At 42.9% G+C, this 14,233-nt stretch overlaps 1 protein-coding gene across 1 annotated transcript in view; it reads left to right on the top strand.

Moving 5' to 3' along the window:
* BCAS3 (BCAS3 microtubule associated cell migration factor) overlaps nt 1–14,233 on the top strand; it is a 766,782-nt gene that overhangs the window by 672,269 nt on the left and 80,280 nt on the right.

Raw genomic sequence — 14,233 nt, 5'->3', positions numbered from 1 at the left:
GCACACATGAAAAAGACTGAGGGGCTTTATTGGTAAGTGACTGTTAAATTGTGCCGCAAACAGACTTACAGTACTTACTCAATGTCTTAGCCCACAGTAAGGCCGCAAGGGTGTCTGGGGTTGCTGAGGAGGGAGGAGCCCTGCTCTAAGGATGTGATTTCCCCAGCCAAGCACAGACACCTGCATCTTTCTGCTGGTGTTAGCAGTTTCATCTCCCATTATTGGAGTCCAGCTGGTGTGCCTTTGAAGTTAGTCCCATAATGTTAAATGTTAACTGTAATTTTTCTTGGCCCAAGCCAGACAGTGCATTTTTTCCCATTGGTATGATAATAGGCAGTTGTATTGGCTACCCACCTCGGCATTGCTTTCTGTCTTGTGATGTAGCAGAAGTTCAAATTCAATCTAATTACGCAAATGTTTATTGAGCACCTACTGTGTGCAACTCTGGCAATACAAAGACAGAAACAAAACAGTCCCTTCCCTCAAGTAGTACCCCTTCTACTGGGGAGAAACAAACTGCACAGATAAATATATACCTATCTATATCTATATCTAGATAGATAGATACATATGTATAAATATAGATATACCAGACATATACACACACACCCCAATATACATGTACCAGATATGTATGTATATATAGATGTACCAGATATATGTACATACATACATATATACACATATACATACATACACACACACACACACACACACACATCACTAACAACTAGGGGAGGGGAGGATCAGGAAAGGTAGTCCTTAGAGGATGGCACCCAGAACGTTCTTTGACAGAAGCAAAGGAGTCTTTGAAGTGAGGGTGAGGAGAAAGAGCATTTCAGGCAAAGGTAGAAAGGCAGAAGATGGCAAGTTTGGCTAGAAGGTAGAATGCAGGAGTGGTAGCAATTAGAACTTAAATGCCATCTAATCCAACTCCCTTATTTTGTAGATAAGAAACCAGATGCACAGAAAGCCCAAGTGACCTGCCCTAAGTCACACAGACAGTAAAGGTCAGAACCAAGATTTGAACTCAGATCTTCCTGAGTCTAACACTATCCACTGTACTTTCTTTAACTATTTACTGTGTTTTGTCTTAGACCAACTGAAAAAGGAGGGTTACTCACAAGTTCCCAAATGACTTAATATACTAAAGTATTTTTTTGGCTATTCAGACCACTGGACTGGAAGTTAAGAAACCTGGGTTCTAGTCCCCACTATACCATACTGTGTGACCTTATGAAAGCTTTTTCCCCCTCTCTGGGTATCAGTTTCTTCTTCTGAAAAAGGAAGGGGGGTGGTGTACTAGATGATCTGTAAAGTCCCTTCCAATTCAAACATTCTATGATTCTAGGAAGATACAGGATTACTTTCAACTTCTGCTTTTTTCCCTAGAATCCTGGCCCCCACCCTTTACTAGTAGTATTTCTCTGTACATGCAGTCTGCTAGTTCACCATGTTCTGAGTAATGTAAGGAGAACACGAGGGCACTCTGACCATTTGAACTTGAAATCCTAGGAGAGCTTTTTGTTCTAATAAAATGGCAAAATATTGGCTATATGACACCTCCTACATCAAACTCTATCATATTAAGGAAACCTTAGAACCTGGGTCTGCAGTCTGGCCTGATACTTTACAATTCATCTGGGATTAGTATGAGGAATAATTATATCTTTTTATTTATTCCGCTGTCAGAATGTTGACACTAGGTTTTCATATTGTCTCTGTCACTAAGGATCATAATTAAATAATATGTCAAATATATCGATCATAGGTTTATAAATTTGCTCGATATGCTGTATAGGCCTTTTGTTGTTAGAGCATATCACGAGATTAAAACTCAAAGTTTGCCAGGCCATCCAGGTTTGCTTAAAAGATCTTTTTTTCCCTAATAAACCACAAATTTTTGATGACTTGTCATTTTGACATTGAATAAAGTCATTTCTTCTTTCCTCTTGGACTGCAATATTGCATCTCAGTCAGAATGGACATCTATAATTCCATTAGAGTGCAGAAGAATATATGTGTGTTTATATATTTATGTATTTGGTGGTTTATCTTGACTTCCTTTCCCCCCACAAGCTCCTTCTGACTTTCAGGCCTGAAATAGTCTGGGTTTTTTTTATACTTTTGAGAAATTTTCCCAAGTGAAAGGTACATCTTTAAAATAATCCTAGCCTTTAGTTCCCAAACACACTTATAGCCAATTCAAATCATCAACACATTTTTATTAAGCATGGACAAGTACTGTGTACTAAGTACTGTGAAGAATATCAAGAAATATAAGCTAAGTAGTTAATCTGTCTTCCAATACACTATTTAATATAGCACTGAATAAATGATGCAAATTGTCAACGGGTGAGTGACCAACCAGTAGCTTTGCTAGCAATTGATTTATTTTTCTTCAAAAAAGTTGCATAAAGCAGGAAGGAAGGAAGGGAGAAAGGAAGGAAGAGAGGGAGGGAGGGAGAGAGGGAAGGAGGAAGACTGGCTGGCTAAAGGACCTGGCCTCTAGTTGGGGAGGCAAGATTCATACATGAAAAGATAATTCACAAAGCTAGGCAGTATATGCATAGATGCCAGGTAAGTAGTATTGACTCAAAGGAGGACAAGAAGAAGATCACTCCCAGAGAGGGACAGGAACAGCTTCAAGAAAAAGTGAGATTGGGTTTTGTTTGGTATGTTTTCCTTGGTTTTGCAGAGATTGTTGTGATGTTTACCCAAAAAGTAGCATTTTCTCGATACCTCAGGCAGCTATGACATTGTCAGTGTGGGCACTACCTCCACCAATACAAATTGCAACACCTATAATTTAGTACATGGTCTTCCAGAATTGGTGTGACCAAAAAATTCATCTGCCCACAGCCATCCTGGTATTAAGACTCTAAGAACTCAGCTAGGCCAGTCCTTGGGAAATGGTGGGTACCATGCCCAGACACAAAGCTCATCACGGAGCCTGCATTCAAATACTTTCTGCCTTGAGAGGACCTCCCAGAGCATGAATAATTGTTTTAGTTGGCATGAGTATTGTTGTTGTTGTTTAAGGAAAGGTGAGATCGAGCTGGTTCTTGAAGGCCAAGCAAGATCTGGACCAGCAGAGAGGAGGGGAGAGGGCGTCCTGGGCAGAGGTCCTGGTGTGGTTTAAAGACAGAGGGGTGAAAAAGCAATGACAAGGAGCTGGCCTAGTCATCTCCTTAAGAATAGTTGACATTTATCTACGTAACAGTTAACAAAGTACTTTTTTTTCCCTCAGTCATAGAAACCATTTTTTTGGCCTGGGACAAGCTTCACAAATTACCTTCAGGTCAAATAGCATGAAAATGCCCTCAAACTTTTTAAAACAAATTCATTTGGCACTAGGAGATGGGGGGATGAAAACACAGGACACTAGTGCCTATGGATAAAGACACTGGGACATAAGGAGGCTGCTGGGAGAGGGAATGGGCTCTCACCTAGGGTTGTGGAAATGTACATCCACTGGTAACTTCCAATTTTTATTTTTTATTTTCACTAACTACGTGATGTATACTCATTCATTTCTAGGCTTTTGAAGTCGGCTAAGGGTTGTCTTTTTGCTCTAAATTTCTCTGCCCGAGGGCAAAGCTTCTTTCACTTGGGCCCTTAGTTACTTGCTTTTCTATACATTATCTTATTTGATTCTCTGTAAGACGAGTGGTACAGGTATGATCCCCTTGAACCCTGGTCTTTTGATTCTTAAGTCCAGGGTCCTTTCTGTGACCCCACTGATGTGTGTAGTAAGTGCCTGGACCAGGATGGTAGTAGAGGAAAGGAAAGGAGAGCAAGACAGGAAAGACACAATACAAGAAGAACTGATGGGTTCCTGTGACTTATCTGAGATGGACACACAGCATACCTGTATATATGGGACACACACTCACATCCCAAACAATTTCCAGCTAGCTCTCTGGGACTGACTTAATGATGTGAAGGCTGTCTATTTTTTCTCTAGAGACTCTGAATTCTTTTCATTTCTGGAGGAGAAATCCAGAGTGTATTTTCAAATTGATGGGACTAAAAAGAATCAGGAGTCCTTGGGCACTTTTAGATTTCAGTAACCGGACCTATTGGTGTGATAGGAATAGCCTTTAATGGCTTTCAAAATTAAATTGATTAAAATTTAGGCCAATTACATAATACCACTGTACCCAGCATACTCCCATTTCAGATCTTATGACAAACGAAAACTGACTGCCATAGAAGGTAAACTATGCCCTCTGGCTAACTGAATTGAAGTTCCTATCAGCTGTGAGGAGAGAATTCTGTTGGCCTCTAAATGCCTTTTATAGATAGCTTCCCTCCTACCTACAGCTTAAGGAACTGATGTTTAAAAACAGCACAAGGAGGTTATGGAGAGCAGAGCTGTAACTAGCAGAAGGCTAGGAGGACTTTGTCCCAGAGCGCTGACATTTGGGCTTTGGAACGTTGGTGGCGTGAGAGAGGTGAGGAGAGACTCTCCTCAGGAAAAGCCTTCCCAACCACTCACTCCACAGCTCTACTGCCCTTGGCCACCCTCCTGGCTGCCACATTCACCCGTTATAATGACCCTCTTGTGGGACACCTCCTCCCTAACCCTCACTGGAGTAAAGATTGAACCAGCTATTCTTCCGGGCTGACTGTCCCTGCTATTTTGTCCCCTCACCCCCACTGCCACCCCCTAGCCTGGATTTCTTAGTCCTGTTTATCTTACCCTAGTTTAAAGTCTCCCTCTCTCCTTTCAAGTTCCCCTCTAGCATCTCTTCTTGGTGTGGAGGCAGCCACAAAATCTTAGAGTTGGAAGGGACCTTAGAGGTGTGGAGACCAAATCGTGCCTGTGCAAGAATTTCCTGCTACAAAACCTTGGAAGACTTACACAAACTGATGCAAAGTGAAGGGAGCAGATACTACACGATGATCAACTGTGAATGACTTAGGTATTCTCAGCAAAGCAATGATCCAAGACAATTCCAAAGGACTCATGATGAAAAATTCTATCCGCATTCAGAGAAAGAACTGATGGAGTCTAATTACAGACTGAAGCATACTATTTTTCATTTTCTTCTTTTTTTTTTGGTTCAAGTTTTCTTCCACAAAGTGACTGATATGGAAGTATGTTTTACATGATTGCTTCATTTTATAAATTATACGTTTACATGTGTCACTTTTATCAGATTGCTTATCATCTCAGGGAGGGAGGGGTTTAGGCAAGGGAAGATAGAATTTGAAACTCAGAATTTTTTTAAAATGTCAAAAATTGTTTTTACATGTAATTTGGCAGAAAAAAACAAAATATTATTAAAAAAAAAATTCCCTTCTACAACATACCTTCAAGGTACCATGCTGCTTATACTTGAAGGCTTCCAGTGACATAGAACTCATTCTATCTGGCATAACTCTAGTTTTTCCTGCACTTCAGTCATAATAGTAGCTAACATTTATATAGCATTTTAAGGTTTACAAAGTGCTTTAAGGATGTTATCTCATTTGATCCTTACAACAACCTTGTGAGAGTGGTGCCATTTAATTGACCAAGGTTAGATTGCTTGTTCATCTGTGATTTCATCACTGGAGAACTCCTGGTGTGCAACACACCCATCGCATCCCCAGCTGATGCAGCACCTCTTCTGTAACTGCCTGGTTTTTGCCTTTGTATCCTGAATGCCTAGCACAATGCCTGGAATATAGAGGTACTTTGTTAGTGCTTATTGGCTGCTTAATTGTACTCTTAGAGAGCTGCTTGGGGGGGGGTAGGGCAGTGTGAGAGGTTGTAACTTACCCAGGGTCACACAGCTAGTATGTGTCAGAGTCAGGACAGGCCTCCAGTCTTCTATCCCTGCCCCAGGATGTTACTCTTCTGGGTTAGCACTACAGTGAAAAAGATACCAAAGACATGGTAAAAGGTCTGTAAGAGTATCTTGGGGCGTTGACCAATAGTTTTTGAATGTTTCCCACATTTAGGTGTTGGACAAGTTTCCCATCCTTCATTTCTCCCTGAGTCTCCTGAAAAGTATTTTAGAATCCTTAAATAATAGTAATAGTAGCTAGCAAAATCATCAACTCATTTCATCTTCACGACATCTTGTGACGTAAGTGCTATTATTGTTCCCATTTTACATGGGAGGAAACTGAGGCTGAGAGATTAAGAGACTTACCCAGGGTCATACAGCTACTAAGTGTCTAAGACAGAATTCAAACTCTGATCTTCCTGACCCCAGTCCAATGCCATCCACTGCTTCAGCTAACTGCCTCAGTTTCCCTTTCTACAACTTGTTCCCATTATTCCTAGTTCTGCCATCTGGGGCCTTGAAAAACAAATCTGGTCTTTCTTCATTTCATAGCCAGCCCTACTAGGACTTTAAGACAGTCATCCCACTTGTATTGCCACTAGCTAAGTGAGGTACAGCCAGTCCCTTTATCCTCTCAAAACCTCATTTTCTGCATCTGCAAAGAAGGCAGTGTGGTATAATTGAAAGTCAGAGGAGTTGAGTTCAAATCCCAACTCTTCCTTCCACTTACTAGCTATATGGCCTTAGGCAAGTCACCTTCTCCTTTCCACTTCCCACCCTTTCCCCTCTAACTGTTCATTCCTGGGTGAAAATACTCCTAGCTAAAGTTCTGATGAAGACTCTTCCCTTCCATTTCTATTTTGATTTAGAAACCAGGTTAGGTTATGGCTTCATACCTCCTACAAGCCAGTCCCTCAGGCCTCCCATCAGATACCCAGATCTGCATGTGGAAGAAATTGCAGCTCAATTCTGATGATCTCTGGATTGAGACTTGGTATCTGGGTCCCAGCCCAGATCTCCTGCTTCTTGCCTCTCCCTTTTCCCTCACTCTTCCTTTTTTGATTTGCTCTCTCTCCCACTCCTTTCCCACCCACCCCCAATTTTAAACAAGTGAGTTGTGTTTTTTTTTAATTAAGTTTTTCCAGCTCCCCTCATTTTTGTCCTTGACACAATGAACACCCAATGACTTGAAGCTGAAAATAAAATTTGGCAGGCGAGAAGCTTATGGTATGGTCTCATTAGTGTGGATATTTTTATGTCTGTCCAGATTTGAAAGCTATTAAAAAAAAGAGCAAGTGAGAGAAAGACTCGGGAGAAAAGGAGGGTTTGTAATGGAATGAATAGACAGATTTCCACTGGTTTAGCCTCTGGTAAGGAATTAACATCTTTTCTGAGAGCAAAGAGCCTTGCTGCTTTGCAGGGAGGACCATGGCTATTTTGGTACACTTGGAGAATGCCAGAAAAAATTGATTGAGCCATTAAGTAATTTATCCAAAAAAGTAAAAGTCACGTGGTTGAATGTCATGTGAGGAAACTCATTCTCCCACAGCAGCCTGTGAGGCATTTGATGCCCAACTGTCCTTCTGCACAGAGGAGAGCATTAGGAAGCCATGGAGATGCTTTTTCCACAGCCAGAACCTTCTATTTAGGGAAGGGAGAACCTATTTATTGCTCATCCAGATTATCTTCTATGGAACATCATATTGATCAAAAGAACACATTGGTGTACTCTGTCGGGGAGGATGAGCCAGTGGACAAAGCACTGACTGGGAAATCCAGAAGACTGAGATTCCTCTACAGCTCTACTCCCAACTTGACCCAGAAGAAGTTGTTTTCCTTGTCTGGGATTTATTCTCCACGTTTGCAAAGTGAAAACAGCAATGATGAGGAAGATGCCTCCCCCTCCCAGAATACAGTGAGATAATAGATGCCAAAACACTCTAAAAAGTAAAATAAAAAAAAATCAAAGTCATAAGAATCGTAGATTTAGGGCTAGAAGAAGAATGTTATAAGAAACTCAAGTGGGAGGGAGATGCTGAACACTTAAGGAAGGAAATTAGTATATAGGCTTCTGGGCTTCCCCCTTCCATATGGCAAATCCATCAAGGGGTGTGTCTCAGTTTGCCATTAGGTCCCACCCCCTTAATTCCAGACCTGTGGGACCTTATTCATCAATGTCTGTCTATACTGTGGCCCAGGGAAACAGCCTATCATTCTGCCATACTCTAGGGCTTAGAAAATTTTCCATGGAAGTCAGTTCTCAATTATCCAGGGACTGGTTATCTTGTGGGTGGGTTATCCAGGCCCTTTGTTTGTCCCTCCCCCTCGGGAAGCTATTTCCGTACTCATTAGCACATTCCTCCCAAAGGATGAGCAGGAGGAAACAAACCTTAAAGAGACTGGCCAGTTTCCCTTCTTGTTAGCAGTTCATTCTGGTCAAGGGTGGGAGAGAAATTGGAAATTAATTGACTCAAACCAGGTGTTTGGCTCACATCTGTCTATATTCACCCTGGGCCTCAACCAGACCCAGGGATCATTGCATCTCATAACTCTAAGGGACCTCAGTGAGTACCTGAACCAAGTCCTTCATTTGATGAATGGGGAAGCAAAGCTGACTTGCCCATGACCTCACAGCTACTTATTGGCCAAGTTGAAAGTGGAAGCCGTGTCGCACTAGAAAGTACCATGACGTAGCCAGAGTGAGCGCTGGACTTGGAGTGCTGTGTTCAGTTTCTGCTTCAGATGCCTACAAGCTCTGTGATCCTAGGAAAAGCACTCCACCTTTTTGAGACTCAGTTTCTTCATCTGTAAAGTGGAGATAATAGTCCTTACCCGTCTCTTAGTTCTGTTCCTATCTATCTGATCGCTTCTTTGAAGTCTGTCTTTCAAATCTTCTTTTATGTCACACCCACAATGTATGTCCCTAAGAGTCTGGCCTGGGCCTTCTCTTCTTCTCTGTACTTTCTTACTTGATGATCTCATCTGCTCCCTTGGGTTTGATTCTCAACTCTAGGTGAATGATTCTGAGATTGATTTATCTAGCCGTAGTCTCTCCTAAGCTCCATTCTGGCACTGCCAGCTAGCCATTGGACACTTTGAAGTGGATGTCCTGTTATCATCGGCAACTTGATATATCCAAAACCGAATTTGTTACCTTTTCCCTAAAACCCTTCCCTCTCTGCACTTGCCTATTGCAGTTGTGGGCACCATTCTTATAATCATCCAGGTTCACAGTTTTGGTGTCATTATGTGTGTCTCTCCCTCTGTATGTTTTCGCCTCTGTCCCTGTCTGTTTCTTTCTCTAGGTTTCTCTGTGTATGTGGGTGTTTCTCTTCCCCCCAATCCCTATATTTCTGCCCCATCAGTTGTTACATCTTGTAATTTCTTTCTCTACATCTCCCACATACTTCCCCTTCTTTCCACTCACAAAAGCCACTGCTTTGTTCGAGACCCTCATCACCTCTTGCTCCCTGCAATTAGTCTTCTTCTATCAAATCTCTCCCTACTCCAATCCATTCTCATAGCTGCCAAAGTGATTTTCTTTAAGCATAGGTCTGACCATGTTCATCCTCCCAACCCTGTCCTCCCACAATAAACTCCACTGGCTCCCTATTACCCTCAGGATCAACTATAAAGTCCTCTGTTTTTCATTTAAAGCTCTTCCTGGTCCCTGCTCCCTTCCTTATTTTCCAATCTTTTAACATTCTACTCCCCTTCACATGCTTTACCGTTCAACTATCCTGGCTTCTTGCTATTCCTCAGATATGGCATTCTGTCTCCAGTCGCTGTGTCTTTGCCCTGGCTTGCCCCCATGCTCTCCTTTCCAACCTCCACCTCCAACCAGACAGAGTTCACTGGCTTCTTTCAAGACTCAATTCAAGTGCCTGTTCCTCCAGAAGGCCTTTCTTAGACCCCACAGCCACTATTGCCTTACCCTTTAAAGCGTGTATTTATCCCATATCCTATGTATTTATTTTGTCTGAATTGTTTATATATATACTGCCTTTCCCATTAGAATGTAAGCTTCTTGAGAGCAGGGACCATTTTTTGCTTTTTCTTTGGATCCCCAGTGCTTAGCACAGTGTATGGCACATAGTATAAACACTTAATAAATGATTGTTGTCTGGGAAGACCGATAAGAGAATGTATTAAGGCATTTTATGAACCTTAAAGTGCTAGATAAATGTCAGCTATCATTATTCTGCTGTTCTGTGCTATGGTAGGTGCTGAGGTACCTCAGTTAGTCTGTTGTTGGCAAACCTCCAAAAGAGAGAAACCACAGTGTAGGAGAGAGAGCTTTCTGACCAGGAGACCTCCTTTCTCATTTGTGCAGTCAGGGGCCAGTCCAGAGCGATGGAACTTTAGAGCTGGGAAGGAAGAGCTTAGAAATCCACTAGTCCAACCACATCATTTTACACCTTTGGAAACCTAGGCCCAGAGAAGTTATGACTTGCCCAAAATCACATAATTAATTAGGCCCAGACCCAGAACCGGGACCCAGGTCTCCTGACTCTCTAGGTCCTTTGTTTCCACCATGCCATGCTGCCTCCTTGGATGACTTCTGAGATCCCTTCCAGCTGTAAGAGTTTGACAGTCTCTAAACTTAGCAGGCTTTGCAATGAAGTTTGAGTTACTTAAGGAGAAATGCAGTGACTTTATAGTACACTCCAAAAAGTTCTTTGTCAAGGGGAATATTTGGCAAAACCAATTGAAAACACAACTTTAAAAAAAAACAACATAGGAAAGCCTAAGCCAATCAAAGGAGTTGACTACTCACTTATTACCAGCACCTTTGCCCGAGGTGTGGGAAATCATCCCTTTAGATGTCAAATACAGCTAGCAAATTTATATTTTTGAGACCCTGATCTGACTATGTCATTGCTTTTCTCAAAAATACTCAGAGGTTGCCTGTAGTACAAAGTCCTTAGCCTAGCATCCAAAGCCCTCCACAATATGGCTCCCACTTTCCTTTCTATTCTTTGTACACTCTTCAGTCCAGTCAAATTGGCCTGCTAGCAGTCCCCCATATACACCATTCTGTCTAGCTCCCATGCCAGGAAAACATTTCTTCCTCACCTCCACCCTATAGAATCACTAGCTTCTTTTTAAATGAAGTCCCAGTACCATCTCTCCTCCCCACCCCCACCCCCCAGCTTCTCTTTGCAAATTGTTAGTATCTTCTTGTTGAAGCTATTTTGTACATAGGAAGGAAGGAAATGGCCATGGATTAAGTGCCTGCTGTGTGCCAGGTACTGTGCTAAGTGCTTTACAAATTTATCTCATTCGATCCTCACAACAACCCTGGGAGATAGGCACTATTACTGTCTCCTTTTTGCAGTTCAGGAAACTGAGGCGGACATATTAAGTGACTTGCTGAGGGTCATATAGCTAGTAAGTATCTAAGGCCACATTTGCACTCAGGTCTTCATGGCTCCAGACCTAGCACTCCTACCACTGCACCACCGAGCCACTTCCATCCTATCTGTGTACATATTGTATCTCTCAGGTATGTCTCAGAATATATAGGCTCCTTGAAGGCTGATACTGTTTAGTTTTTTGGTCTTTGAAACCCCGTTGCCTACCACAGTGCCTTTGCACATAGTATAATAGGGTAAGGATTTCATTGGTATACAATATTCCCTCTACCAATGCAGGTTGGCATCTTCTTTGCAACTTATAGGCTTAGAGAGTTGTCTTGGGTACCAAGAGATTACGTGGCTTGCCCTTCTTAAATGTTCATCTAATTCTGTTGAATTCTTCACAATCTATAGATATCTACCTCTGTGGCTCCAGGCCAGATGCTTGTTTGCCAAATAAGTTGGGGAGATGGGGGGACAATCTTTGTCTCTTCATTTCTTTTCTAATGCCTTGGTGTTCCTCTGAGCAGCCCAGCCTCTGATTGGCTGCTGAAGCCCTCTTCCTTCCTTTCCAGCTTGGTCACATAGGCATCAGCTGCATCTAAAATCCCCTGGCAGTTCATCCCAACCCCTACCTAGGAGTGACCTTGCCCTTGAGGTCAGGATGAGAGGTGTCCCAGCTCTAAAAGCAAAAGGTGGTCCCTGAGCTCAGCTTTACTCCAGGGAGAAGGGCAATCTCTGAACTGTTGGGAAAGGCAAGGGAGATGGGGACTGCTTTCCCCAGGGGCCTGTTGCTTATCAGGGAAGAGGCCTGCCTTGACCTGTCACTGGTGGCCCTTCAGAAGCAGCTGTCCAGCCACTCCCACTAATTCCCCATCAAAGGCAGACAGTCTCACACAGAATTCCACCCCATAGAGACCGTGTCAAATTGGACAAATTTGAACAGCAGGCAGCAAAGAGACTACCCTGCAGGGCATTGATATATGGCCCAGGCAAAGGGCTGGAGAGACAAGGCATCCTTTTCAAAGAGAAGAATGACTTCACAAAGCTGCTGAAGTGACCAGCAAAGGACTGGCTCCATTAAAACAATAGGTATTTCAGGAACACAGGGGCCCTTTTCCTCTGCCTGTTAGATGTGCCAGGGCACATACCTATCAGAGTTCAGGTCCGACTTTAGGAGGGAACAGGGAAAATCAGCTTGTAGTGTGGTCAACATCCCTGCTGTCCACACCTCCCCATCTGCCCCCAATTTTTTTTTTGGCAAGGTAATTGGGGTTAAGTGACTTGCCCATTTGAACTCAAGTCCTCCTGACTCCAGGACCAGTGCTCCATACACTGTGCCACCTAGCTGCCCCCCACCCCCAAATTTTTATCCAGGTGAAACTAGGCTAAAAGAAGCATCATAGGAAGCCTTGGATAGGAAAGAAGTAAAAAATAGAATCCATAAAAATTCATTAAGTATTTGCCATACATAGAGCTCTGTGCCAGGCTCTGTGGAGGCTACCAAAAATCCTAAGGAGAGGGTTGCTGTCATTATGAACCATGTAGTCTAATTGAGACCATGAGGCATGCATGTGAGGAAATGTTCAATAACAATATTTCTTCAAGGTTCCATAGTTTCACCCATGGGGGTAGGGGGAGACTCTCCTTTGATTCATATAGATTTCCATGCCTTTGTAAAAAAAAAAATTATGTGTTTCAGTGGCCAAAAAGAAATTTGTCTCCTGGCTACCAATCCTCTGACAAGCTTTCCTGCACCTGCCCAGGCTGCTCTTTGGGGAGAGGACAACATGAGTGGTTCCTGACTAGCACTACAGCTTGCCCAGACTCACATGGTTGGCCCTTCATAAACAGTCATTGAATTCTGTTAGAATTCTTCTACTTCTAACCTGTAGCTATCTACCTCTCTGGACCCTGGCCAGATGCTGTTTCCCAGACAAGTTGGGGAGATGGGAGGAAAAATCTGTGTCTCTTCATTTCAACATGGTAGGAATTGACCTTTCACTACCTGGCCCATGGTTACCCCTGGGCTGTGATGAGGCAGTAAGATTTAGCAGTAAATGATCATGAGAGAGGTCACACAACCATATGGCAGAGTACCATGGAGACCTGGGGTCTGTTCTCATGTCAAAGCTGTAGTCCAGAGAGTTGAAGTGATTCATTCTAGGTCACAAAGTAGTGGCAGGGCTCGGATTCAAAGCTAGGTACTCTGGAAAAAACCCTTAAACCCTCTGTACCTCAAGCAACTCCTTAGAACTTGGAGGTTGATCTGTTTCCTAGAGGGAATTCCCACACTGGGAGTCCCACCGGACCTCCCCCCCCCCACTCCCCGGGAAATCACAAGTTGTTCATACTGATGAGATTTAAATAACAGTTCAAGACCATGGTGTAAGAGCCATCAGGAGCAGACTGTGATTAAGTCATAAAAGGGCACATGACAAGATGAAAGTTTATCATGGGGCAGTGGTAACAAGGCATTTGGACTGATTGTACCTGTGTATGAACTTCAGGTCTTCTCTGTCCCCTGGTTGCTTCGCTCAGTTGCTGCCTGGGAGTAGTCCCATACCCCTCTAGAACATGAGATCCATGTGTCTGTCTCAGTTTTATCACTGTAGGGACATCCCTGTTCTGTAGAACAGTGATACGCATGCTTTCCATTCATGTATGATTTTAACTGGCCCAGTTCTTCTCTCTGTTAAATGGGGTTATCCCTTGAAAACATGGTCTGGGGCTTAATGACTTTTAGGATGCCCTGGTTTTAGTGTCTATGGCATGTCCTTTGATGAAAATAAAAGTAAAGGGTCATTAACTCAGTAAAAAAAAAAGTATACACACACACACACACATACATATGTTAAGCATCTACTATGTGCAAGTCACTGTGCCACATGCTAGGAATACAAAGACAAAAAGTGACATTTTCTGCCCTCAGAGAGCTTATTAGCTGTGTAGCCATAACCTTCAAGGGAGATGTTTGATATGTGGAGGGGTAGAGGTTATGTGGGAGAGTGGGAAGCATGCTAGTTTGGAAAATAGAGGATCTGAGGTCCTATCCTGGCTCTTCTGCTTATCATCTCTCTGACTTTGGGGAAGTCA

This window comes from Phascolarctos cinereus, unplaced genomic scaffold (genome assembly GCF_003287225.1).
Source record: "Phascolarctos cinereus isolate Bilbo 61053 unplaced genomic scaffold, phaCin_HiC Scaffold_5;HRSCAF=322, whole genome shotgun sequence".
NCBI classification, from domain to species: Eukaryota; Metazoa; Chordata; class Mammalia; order Diprotodontia; family Phascolarctidae; genus Phascolarctos; species Phascolarctos cinereus.
This window is presented reverse-complemented; position numbering and strand designations above follow the sequence as displayed.